The 11,644-nt window shown below is 46.8% G+C and overlaps 1 pseudogene across 1 annotated transcript; it reads right to left on the bottom strand.

The window, feature by feature from the left end:
- Positions 1-6,490: 6,490 nt before the first annotated feature.
- Positions 6,491-11,029, bottom strand: LOC308622036 (histone lysine demethylase PHF8-like; annotated as a pseudogene). The gene is made up of 2 exons: positions 7,790-11,029; positions 6,491-6,814 (listed from the first exon to the last, which is right to left on the bottom strand). The product of its transcript is annotated as a histone lysine demethylase PHF8-like (transcript).
- Between the last annotated feature and the right edge of the window lie 615 nt (positions 11,030-11,644).

Below are 11,644 nucleotides of genomic sequence, written 5' to 3'. Positions count from 1 at the left end.
TCTTCCTCTGAAATCAGTTTCTCAATCTGTGAACTGAACATACTCATGTCTGCTTCTATTTATCTTCTGAGGAAGTGGGAAAAGATCATAAATGAGGGCTTCAACTTGCTTCCTGAACTTCAAGGAGCTCTCAGCCTCTTGGAGAAGAGAATTACAGAAGCATAGTGTGTGAGCACAAGGGATAGAGATTGGTGTGGGAGAGCCCTGAGAAAGGGAAAGGGGAAAGAGGGGGCAGAGACAGTGTGTTTGAGGAGGTGACTGGTGACCTTCTTGAAGAAAAAGTTATACAGTTTTCCTGGAGCCATGGTGGGGGAATGGTCTCCTTCAGGCAGAGAAGTTAGCATGATCAAAGGCAGGGAGGGAGGGCTTCCCTGGTGGCGCAGTGGTTGAGAGTGTGCCTGCTAATGCAGGGGACACGGGTTCGAGCCCTGGTCTGGGAAGATCCCACATGCTGCGGAGCAGCTAGGCCCGTGAGCCACAGCTACTGAGCCTGCGCGTCTGGAGCCTGTACTCCGCAACGGGAGAGGTCGCAATAGTGAGAGGCCCGCGCACCGCGATGAAGAGTGGACCCACTTGCCACAACTGGAGAAAGCCCTCACACAGAAACGAAGAGCCAACGCAGCAAAAATAAATAAATTAATTTAAAAAAAATAAAAAATAAAAAAAAAAATAAAATAAAACTAACCGGTTTAGTTCTATAATGCTAAATCAGGATTTAAAAAAAAAAAAAAAAAAAAAAAAAAAGGCAGGGAGGGAGCCTCCAAGCAGTCCTGTGCTTCTGGGGAAACAAGTCAAGTGATAGGAAGAAGGGAAGTCAAGGGAAGGAGTGCAGAGAGAGAAAGGAGAACAGAGGTAAAGATGTGGGGATTTAATTCTGGTTTTAGACATGTTGAAAGTTACATTACCCTTGAAAATATTGGTATATAAATATGCAGTGCTCACTTTATTTTCAAGTGTCTGTGTGTCAGGCACTATTCTAGATGCTGTGCACACAGAAGGAATAAAACAAAGTCCCTGTACTCATGGAGCTTACACTGTAGTCGGGGTGGGAGAAGAAAATTTATATTTTAATTTAAAAATTATATATGTATAATGATTTGTGACTCTAGTTTCTGTGTTAAATGATGAGTTTACAGCTGTGTATCAAAAACAAACACACAACTAGTTAATTAACTAAACAAATAGTGTCACGAGTCAATAATGAGTGTTTATAATTCTGAAGCCTGTGGTAAAGTATATGTGTAATGTGTCAGTTATGGTAAGAAAAAAACAAAGGATCACCAAGAAAAAGTAAAGTGGGACTAGGAAAGGATAATGTGGGAAAAGCTATTTTATATGGAATACTGAGAAGTCCTTCCTGAGGAAGAGATATTTAAGTAAAGATTTATTAATGTGAAAGAGTGAGTCATGCATACGTATGTGAGAGAAGGCTCCAGGTAGAGCACAGGGGAAGCATAATTGCCTTGGAACCTACGTGGTGTAATAAGAGTCTTTTCTGGATATTGGGTCAGAAAGGTGGTCAGAAATCCACTCTGGTTGCTCAGTAGAGCACAGACTAGAGGGGAGCAAGGGCAGAGGAAGGGAGTCCAGTTAGGAGCTACTGCAATAATCCCGAGGAGATGGAATAGTGGCTTAGATAAGGGTGGTAGCAGTAGAGTTGGTGAAAGTGAGCAGATTCTGAATCTATTTTGATGGGAGAAAGGACAGGATTTATTGATAGACTGGATGTGTTGTGCAAGAAAAAGAGAAAAATTCAAGATTACTTCAAGTTTTGGGGGCTAAGCAAATGGAGGCTTGGAACCATCAGCTGAGAGAGGAGCAATGGTTTGAGGAATAGGTTTGGGAAAGGGAACTCAAGAATATGCTTTTCTACAAGGATATATTGTACAGCATAGGGAATATAACCAATATTTTATAATAACTTCAAACAGACTACAATAGATAAACTTTTGAATCGCCATGTTGTACACCTGAAACTAATAAAAAAAAGAATTTGCTTTCAACACGTTAAGCTTGAGATGACTGACATCCAAAGGAGAAGCTGAATAGTCAAGGTAGAGGAGGGGACTAAAGATAAACACATACATAGCGCTCAAGAAAGAAGTCTAAATTCGGGATTTTGTCAACCTGTGGGCAATAGTTAAAAACGTCATAGGAAAGTATGTAAAGTGGGTACAATAGTAACCTAAGGATTGAATCTGGGAAATGCCAATATCTAAGTGATTAAAAAGTAGAGTTAAGAGGAACCAGGAGAATGTGGTGCCTTGCAAACCACTGAGATAAAGATTTTCACAGGGGGAAGAAATAAACCACAGCACACAGATTCAGAAAAGGGAGTCCATAAAATGAAGACAAAGAATTTTCCATTGGCTCTAAAAAATAGTACGTCACCAAATTGCTTATTAAGAACAATTTTGACTGAGTGTTGGGGGAGAAATGGTGAGCTGAGGCAGAAATGGAAAGCCAGGAAATGCAGACAGCCCCTGAGAAGCACTTTCTATGAAGTTTAGCAAAGAAGAGGGAGAAGAATTGGAACAGGAGGTTAGAGGTTGGGTCTTTGTCATGTTTACAAGCTGAGGGAGAGAAACCAACAGACAGGGAGGAGTTTAAATTCAAGACAGAAGGATAACTAACAACCTCAGAAGACATAGAAGCAACAGGGATAAGGGAATAAGGAAGTCAGCATTACACAGAAGGGATAGCTTTGCTCTCTGAACAAGGATATGGATACATCTGTGTATGGTATGTTGGCTGGAGAGCAGGAGTTGAGAGAGATGGTGACCAATGGTCTCAGTTTCTTAATGAACTAAGGTCCGTAGTCATTCACAAAAAGTGAATGAGAGGAGGTATTAAGTAAGGAATTTAAGGAGAGTGAAAAGGCTTTGAATAATCTTTGGAAAGAAGAGAAAGAAGAGAGGCGATAAGAGAAGGGAGAGAAAGAGACTAAAGGAAGTACTAAAGGCCCAGGCAAAATTTGAGACCATGAATTGGTAACAGACCATTTTGCATGCTTGTTTGGTTTTTATGGGGCAGAATAGCATATGGATGAAGCTCCAAAGTGCCTGGGATTGCACCATATCTCCCTCATGTGTCATATTTGATGGATTCTTAGATGGAAATTTTCACATTGAACACCACTGAAATCAGGTTTTATCTATCAAATGAAAGCACCTTACAATCAGAATTGCAATCTTTTCTTTTGCTTTTCTCAGATAATGAGATGTCTACAATCGACGGTGTCTTCTATTTGATGTAATACTTTGTACAAGTTACTTAACCCTTATGAAACTGCTTTCTTGTGTGTAAAATGGGCAAAAATCTCCCTATGGCTAGTGAGGATAAAATGAGTTCATACATGCAAAGCACTTAGAATGGTGCTGCATGTAGCAAAGTGTTTGTTAAGTGCTAGTTATTATTTTTCTCCTTCAGTGCTCATCTGACTGAATGTAGGAGAAAAGAACGGTCATGATTATATTGATCCCGTGTTAGAACTTTTTTGGGCAAATGCTGACAAAGGAGAGGGATGCAAAGGAATCAAGGGTATACATAAGTTAGAAAAAAAGAAGAGACGAGGGTTAGAGAGATGAAAGACTGGTTGGAAATGAAGAAAACGGAAGCCCTGTTGAAGGGAAAAAACACGTGTAAGAGGAGTAAGAAAGGGGACAGTGAAAGGTACTAGTCGGGAAGAGGGATATTCAGGCTTCAGATTTCAGAGGTGGAGCAGCTCTGTATTCTGAGCACAGCCTCTGAAGTGAGTGGCTGAAGCGAAGTGAAGGTAAAGACCACTGTAGTTGGGCTCCAACTGTCCTATAATAAGTAATAAAAAGATATAAGTATAATAAGATAATAAACTGAAATGGTCACCCCAGCTTTATAGAAGCTGAGGGTGTGTGACATTGTCGTCCCAACCAGAAATCCTAGGACAACTCTTTAAAAATATATTTTTTTATACATATATATGTATAAAGACTTTCAAAATATATATTTTTAAAAGCCTAGCTAGTGTCTGCTCATTTACTTTTTTAATTTTCTTGATGATATAATTACTTGGGACTGGAAGTTTTGACCTTTAGTAAAACCTTTTATAGTGCCAGTCTAGAAAATAATGCTTTGATTAAACATTTCTCTTAAAGACAATTTACCAACTTGCACTTGAAATTTAAGTAGTCATCTTATGAATATGTTTATTTAGAAGATCTTAAAAACTATATATTCTGTTGGAACATACATTTAGAATCCCTTGCTTAGGGCAATTTGGAGAGATTCTTGGAAAGAAATATGTATCTTTAATCTGAACCTTACTAATAATTGCAAGAGGAAAATGGCACACTAATTCTTGCATTTCGAGAAAAAGAAAGCCACCATCAAACCACTTTAATGAAAGATTTAATACTCTGTTAAACACATAAGTTTGCTTAGTTTGATATCTTACCCTGTGGTTTCATTTCCACAGACTAGCCTCTCTCTAACAATGACACACATTTGATTAACACCTACATTTTACCAAACATTATTTTCCTATATATGGTTTCACATTTATTCTCCTCTTTCCCCCTAGTTTGCTGCCAAGGGAATTTCCTTGAGTAAGTTAGTTGGTAAGAATAGTAGAACATGCTTCTTTTTCCAACACTTAGCTTTACACATTGTCAGGTATCTGTCCTAAACAGTGTGCTTGTACAAACACATACACTGACTGTCACCCTCTATTCTCTTCACACTAGTCTATCCTTATTCCCCTATTGGCTCCCCAATACCAACTGGGAGGGAGCATATGGCAGGTACAACTTACTGATAGAATAATTTTAACAAGTTACATCTGGAATCAATCCATTACATCATCATTCTGACTTGTTAAAAAATATTCAGGAAACCAACGGGTCCTTTAAAATGACATGACGCTAAATAACTGGTTTGACTGGCATTTGTCATCCGGAGAGTTGTTTCAGTTTTGTGCACTTGCAGACTAGGCTGAAAGAATGACTAGTGGAGAAGTAAATAGCAATTAGCTGATGTGACCCATGGGTAGATTTTCTGATTTTTGCCACTTGAAGCAATTCTCAAAGACATTTAAAAGGACTTCCGATTAATTTGAATGAAATTTGAGAGCAGTTATATAGATAGTTTGCATCTTCAGCAGTGCATTAATTTGCAAATGATGGGGCCAGCCTTTAAGAATAGGGTGCTTCTTTAACATTTAGGATCAGATTGTAAAAATAATTACTTTCTCTCATTTTTTTTTTGCCAAGATAAATCACGTTTATCTCTATAGGAAAGGGAGGATCTAAAAACATATATATAAATTACATTAGTAACACAACATAAGAAAAAAACAGGGGAAAAAAACCCAACAGAGAAGTCTGTATGATGCTATTCTAACCTGTTTATAAAAAGGCCCTGCATCAGAAATTCACAATCCTACCCACTTCTAAAAATATATTTAGACATGTACAGAAGCGGTGGGCTTGTTTTTAAATTGCCTTTTTGTAAAAATATATTAAAGGTGAATAGAAATCCTCTCTCCCTGCCCCCTATCCAAGCCCCAGCTCTGTGCTGGGGATTGGAGACCAGAGGTAACTCTCTCATCATGTTCTAAACCTTGGTTACAACCACTCCCAACCCCTCCCCAACTCACTTCACTTAGAACCTGAAACATTAAAAAAAAAAAAAAAAAGAAAAAGAAAGAAACGGCACACTAGCCTCTTTGGAAAAGCGTAAATCTGAGGGTAAACTTGCTTTTCATTTAAAACACAAAACAACAAACAGCCAGCTCTGAGAGCCCAACTAAATTAATCAGAAACCCAGTCAAATGGAGGTTGGGTTTCAGCTCCACAAAACTTTTAATGAAGAAACAGAAGGGAAAGAGGCCTGGAACCAGGGGGGATATGCTAGCAATTAGCTGCCTTTGAAAGATCAAGGGGAGGGGGGTGTTAATGGGCAGAAGGGCTGGGGTCCTGGTCTTGGTTACAGCAGTCAGGGCCTAGTCAGGCAGTTGCCTACACAGGGACACAGGCTGCCCTCCTTCCCTCCCCTCACTACCCTCTGTTGCTTTGAAATCCCCAAGAAAAGCAAAGCTGGGCAGAAACAGAGGGGAGGGGAGTGGGAACCTCACGTGCTAAGGGGGAGGTAGCCAGGCTTTTTGCCTTTGGTGTGTATAGATGGAGGACTGCTCGGCCCCTGGGGCCCCCAAGATAGGAAAAGGATATGGGGCTAAGGGACCCCTGATTCCAAGGAAGGAGAGTAAATGTCGGGCTGTGGAGAAAAGAAAGACAAACTGGAGACACGAAGACGACCAGGGAAGCCTCACATATTCCCTGTGGCCTGCACGGTAGCTGTTAAGTTCCCCAGAAGCACTGGGAAAACTGAGGTGAAGTTAAAGTGGGGGGTAGAAGACAATGAAGCCCTCCACTTGGGCAGTGCCGAGGTGGACAGAGGGAGACGTTCTCCATCCAGTCCAGGTCACCAGGGAGGCAAGACAGGTGGAGGTGGAGGGAGCTGGGGGAGGGGGAGGGAGGGGGTGGGCACTCTCTGGACAACAGAAACACTCACAAAGGGAAGAGGGGGTGGGAGGTTCAGATGATCTGCTCCTTTACAGGTGGGCATCTCCGCTCCTAGGCTCGGGCTCCCCCCACATCAGCACTCTGCTTGAGCGTCCACCTGACATCTGGGAGTGTAAAGGTCCAGGAGTGAAGATGTGAGTTCTGAAGTCTTCTTCAGACCAAGACCTCAAGGTGGGGAGAGAAGCAGGGAGGCTCCTGATGGAGAACCTGGGGTGAGCTGTCCTGCCACATCCTCTCCAGAAGGTCCAGGCTGTGCTCTGTGGTACGGGTGAAGGGATCAGGCCGTAGAGCAAGGGCTATCTGCTTCAGTGGCAGATGCTTTCAAGGCGTTTGGGAGATGGTCTTTGCCTCCTGGAGCCCAGCCAAAGCTATGTGGATAATGTTCTGTAGCACCTCAAACTCTAGGCAAATCCCTGGAGCTCACCCTGGGAGAGGTGGCTTTATCTGTAGCCACCCAAAAGTTCTTTCCTCCAATGGGCTACAAAGTCTCGGTCAAAGTCTTGGGTGTTGGTCCTCTCCCCACCTTGAGAAGTGACAGGAATCTCTCTCCTTCCCAAGGATGAATGAAGTCAGCCCATGGCCTTTCTAGGCCACTCTGGAAATGGCCCACGGTGGGGCAGTACGAAGACTCTGGGCCCTCCTCTTTATTTCCATGAAGCATTTGGCAAGAGGCGGCAGAGGCCAGAGGCTTCTCCCAGGAACGAGTCTTGAGTGGGACACATCCATTGGGCTAAGAGGAGGCAGGAGAATGGGCAGAGGTGGGCAGGCTTCTGGAGACAGGGCTGGAGCCGCAGAAAGTGTTCAGCACTGGGCCTCCCACTTCATGACCAGGGAAATACCGAGGGGCCCAGGCTCTCCTCATGCCTCTCCTCATCCTGCTTTCCAGCTTTAAGTGGGGATGACAGTAAAGGGCAGACAAAGCTGGTGAAAGGGAAATGGATTGGGGCAGCAGAAAAGAGGGCTCTAGTCAGCTGGAAAACTCTCCCATTTACTGGCTACTCAGAGATATGGAAAAGGAAGGCAGGATGCTCCAGTGGAAGCAGGGAAAGGAGTTGAGGGAGTAGGTGAAGGGGCCCGTGGGAGAGTCCATGCCTTTGGTCAGTTCCAAGAAGCAGGACAATGCGGCTCAGCACCTTGTCCGGGGCAGGTAGGATCCAGGAGTGCCCTGAGAATTGACAACGGAGAAGGCAATGGGGGTGAAGGGGTGAGGGGCAGGACACAAAGGGGATCACAGAAGCACTTTGCCATTTCTGTGGATTTTCAGGATACGGCCGAGTCTCTGCTTTGCTGTAGCCAGGCCCTTTTTGGGACGCTTTCCTGGTCCTGCTTGATTGCTCTGGGAGCCAACTGAAGGGCGCCGCTGGGCCAAGAAGACACCAGGGGCCATGGGTGTGGTGCTGCGGTTTGCCTGGGCCATGCCAAAGGCATTGGGACGAGCAGTACACTCATGGTCAGCAAGACTTCCTGAGAGGGCCTCTTGTTTAGGCTCAGGCGGAGGCAGGGGTGAGGAGGAGGTGAGAAGTTGGGGTGTAGTGGCCAGAGTTGGGGCTGGTACTGCCACGCTGAGATTAGGCTCTTGAGGGCGAGGCTGTTCTACCTCCTTCAACAAAGGCTTCTTCTTGATATATTTCTTCTTTGGGGCCTTCTGTAGCTCCTGCGGGGCCAACTTTGCAGCTGCTGCAGCCAAGCCTGTCTCAGTGGAAGCTACCCGGGTGCCCTCACGCACAGGACAGTCCTGCTTTGGTAGAGTTGGGGTCACACGGGCTTTAGGACTCCATGGAGCATCATCTGAATTCTTCTTTTTCTTGGGTCGAGATTTCAAAGCAGGGTCATCATCGTCAGACTCCAGGGAAGGGTAAATATACTCTGCATCCTTGAAGCATGCTCCCAAGCTGTCCTGTTCATCGAGACTGGCGTTCTCCTCCTCCTCCTTGCTCTCGGTTCCCCAGTATGATGGCCGCTTGATGGGCCACTTCCCTGGGATGCGCTGGGAAGCAGGACTGCTAGATGCTGTGCCCAGCCCACTGCTGGAACTCCCACTGCTTCGGTCCTGCCCCCCGGTCCACCAGGCCTGCAGGCTGGAGGTAGCTGGCGAGGATGATGAGGACTGCGGGTTGGCCATGCACAGCATGCCCTGGATGGCCTCCTGAGTGCTGGGAGAGGCAGGGGCCTCGGTGAGGGCAGCATAGTCAGGTCCCCCCACCTGCCTGCTGGCCTTGAGCAGATCAAGAGTTCCACCAGCTCCACTCCCATTTCCAAGCTTGCCTTCGACCCCTTCTACCATGTCCTCATCTGCTGTATAGTCCTCAATGTCAAACTCAACTTCTCCTGGTTCACGAACTCGGTTGGGGTCAGAGCAAGGCTTCGCACGGGGCAACTTTCGGGGAAATTTTGGTCTTATTATCAGAGTCGCCTTCTCCTTTCCCAGTCTCTCATCAGTCTGCAGTTCATCATCTGAATCCAAGTCAAATTCATCCTCCATCACCTGTTCTGCCACCAGCCTAGCCTTGTCTACCTTCTTTGCGATCTTGGCTCGCCGAGACTTGGATAAGCTCTTTACCCTCTTGGCACTGCCATTAGACGTCAACAGGGCCAGCCGGACCTCATTCCCATCAAGGTCCAAGTCTGGCGAGTCATCATCTGAGTCATTCAAGCAGGTACCAGTGATGTTGAACTTTGCTTTCTGGGAACAGCCTGTCTTCAGTGCCTGATGACTGTATGTGTCCATGGGATTATAGCTCAATTGGCCAGCAGGCCCCAAGGCTGAGCTCTCCTTGCCCTTTCGCTCTGCCTTCTTGAAGAATTCCTTGGGCTTCAGGCCTTTCTTCTTTGAACCACTTTTGGAGGGCAGTGACAGCCTGGACATGGATACTGAAGTGGAATGGGCTGGCCTGGTTAAGGGAATGGAGCCGGCTGGGAAGATCCTCTGCAGCCCAAAGATATTGCTTGTCTTCCCAACGTTCTGTTGGAAGGTATCTTCCACCAGGCGAATCTCCCTAGCCAGATCTTTAATGAGCCGTACGGTCCTCACTGTCTCCGGGATCTCATCCTCGTGGTCTGGCAGAGCTTCTTTCCTTGTCCAGGCTCTAAAGGCCAAGTTCAGGGCTTTACCACCATGGACCAGGTAGGAGGCAGGGTGTCTCCTGTTTTCTCGCAAACCTCGAAAGATGTCCAGGATATGCTTTCCCACATACCAACAGATGGTCTCAAAGTTGGGGAACTTGAAGAGGTCTTCTGTGCTCAACCGCTTCTCAATCTCATAGACTTTGAGCTGCATTTCAATGTTAAGGCTGTGTAAGAAGTTCCCTCCAAAGACAAGGCAGTCCACGGGGGTCAGCACAGCATGGATCCATCCTGCAGGAATGAAAAGTGTCTGTCCTTGCTTCACAGAACACTTGTAGCACTTGTCCACCTGGTCCCCAAAGAACATCTCATTCTGGTTAGAGGAGCTGCTCCAGCACTCAAAGAGAGTCAGGTTGGCATTTGTTGGGCGGATCAGGTAGAAGATCTTCTCACCCTTGAGCACATGGTACCAGACTGAGCTGCCACCAAAGTCAATGTGAAAGTCGGTATAGCTATCCCGCACGCTCATGAGGCAGTACTTCTGCACATTGGGCCTCTCAAAGATACACTCCTCTGGCCACAAGTTCTCCACCCATGAGAGCTTCCGAACAATCTTGGGTGTCTCCACAAGGTTAGAAAGCCTGGTATCAGAGAATTCCAAACTAATGACATTGAGGACTTTCTCCCTCTTCCCGCTATAATAATATTTCACAAAATCACCAAGCTTCATCTTGCAGTCGGCCTGGCGGGTCACATCAATTACATCAATCTCTTTGTCAGAACCAACATAGTGTTCCACATCCCTCACAGTGAATGATGGTGAGGGCAGCGTCATCCCCAACCCATCCTTCTTCAAGACTAGGATGGGCACACTGAAGCTATTCTCTTCCAGGAATTCCACGCTCAGCTGACTTCCAGTGGGCTTCAGAATCACTTCATCTGAGCTGTCAAAGGTCCTACTCCGAAGCTCTCCAATGAACGCAGGGCTTCCCGTCTTCACTGGCTTCCCCTTGTGTGTATCATGGCCTTTTGAAGATACACAGCGTTTTTTCATGATGGAGGGCCCATGTAAGACCTCACAATTGGGGCAGTGGTAGAGGTCAATGTCATCAGCCTTCTCCTCTTCAACACCAACACAACTGCCATGAAACCAGTCCTGGCACATGTCACACTGGATCATGAAGCGGGTGACATCGTAAGGAAGCCGACAGAGGCAATACACCGGTCCCGAGGCCATCTTCGCCTGGCCTTGGAGCGTCCTGCGGTGGGCCAGGTTCTCAGCGCCAAAGGGAGCGGGAGGCGGCAGCACGCACTCTCTCTGGACGAAGGGAGAATCTCTTCACGCCTCTCAAACTGACAGGAACCTCCTCACGCCCCAAACCTGACAAGAACGTATTCGGTCCGGAGCCCTACAGGGACCTCCTCATCCGCAAAGGCGCAGGGATTCCTCACGCCCGCGGAGCTCAGTCCCGCCAAAGCGCCGGCGGCCGGGCTCGCTCCGGAGCTGCTCAGCGCCTCGCTCAGCGAAGGTTCGGCGACGCGCACCGAATTCTGGGATCGTCATGGCAACGCAGCGAACCTTTCTCGCCTTGTTCTCGAGCCACCCGCTGGGTCGCGCGGCCCTGGTCGCGCGGCCCTGGCCGCCCAGCGGTGCTTCAGGACAGCTTTCTCCACAGCTCTGCCCCGGGCCCGGCCGTCAGGGCCTACTGGAGCCCGCGGCTCGGGCCTAGGCCGGCGGCCGCCTGACGAACAGGCAAGCGGCGGCGTCGCTGGGCCGGCAGGAGATCGCCGCGAGCAAACCAACGAGGAAGGAGATGAACCGGCGGCCCGGTTGGAGCAAAACAGCCCGAAAAATCACCGGGAGAAGCCCGGTGGCGGTGATGGGCAATTCAGAGTAGTCAATCTCTCTCCTTTTTTTTAATGCTTTTCCATCATTTGAAGATGGCAATAAACAAGGACAATTGCCTGGAATGCCCATTGGGATAAATGGATTAGTCAGTCTTTAAGTGTCATCAAATTCATAA

Source organism: Mesoplodon bidens (genome assembly GCF_964165515.1).
Source record: "Mesoplodon bidens genome assembly, chromosome: 8".
Classification (NCBI taxonomy): domain Eukaryota; kingdom Metazoa; phylum Chordata; class Mammalia; order Artiodactyla; family Ziphiidae; genus Mesoplodon; species Mesoplodon bidens.
This window is presented reverse-complemented; position numbering and strand designations above follow the sequence as displayed.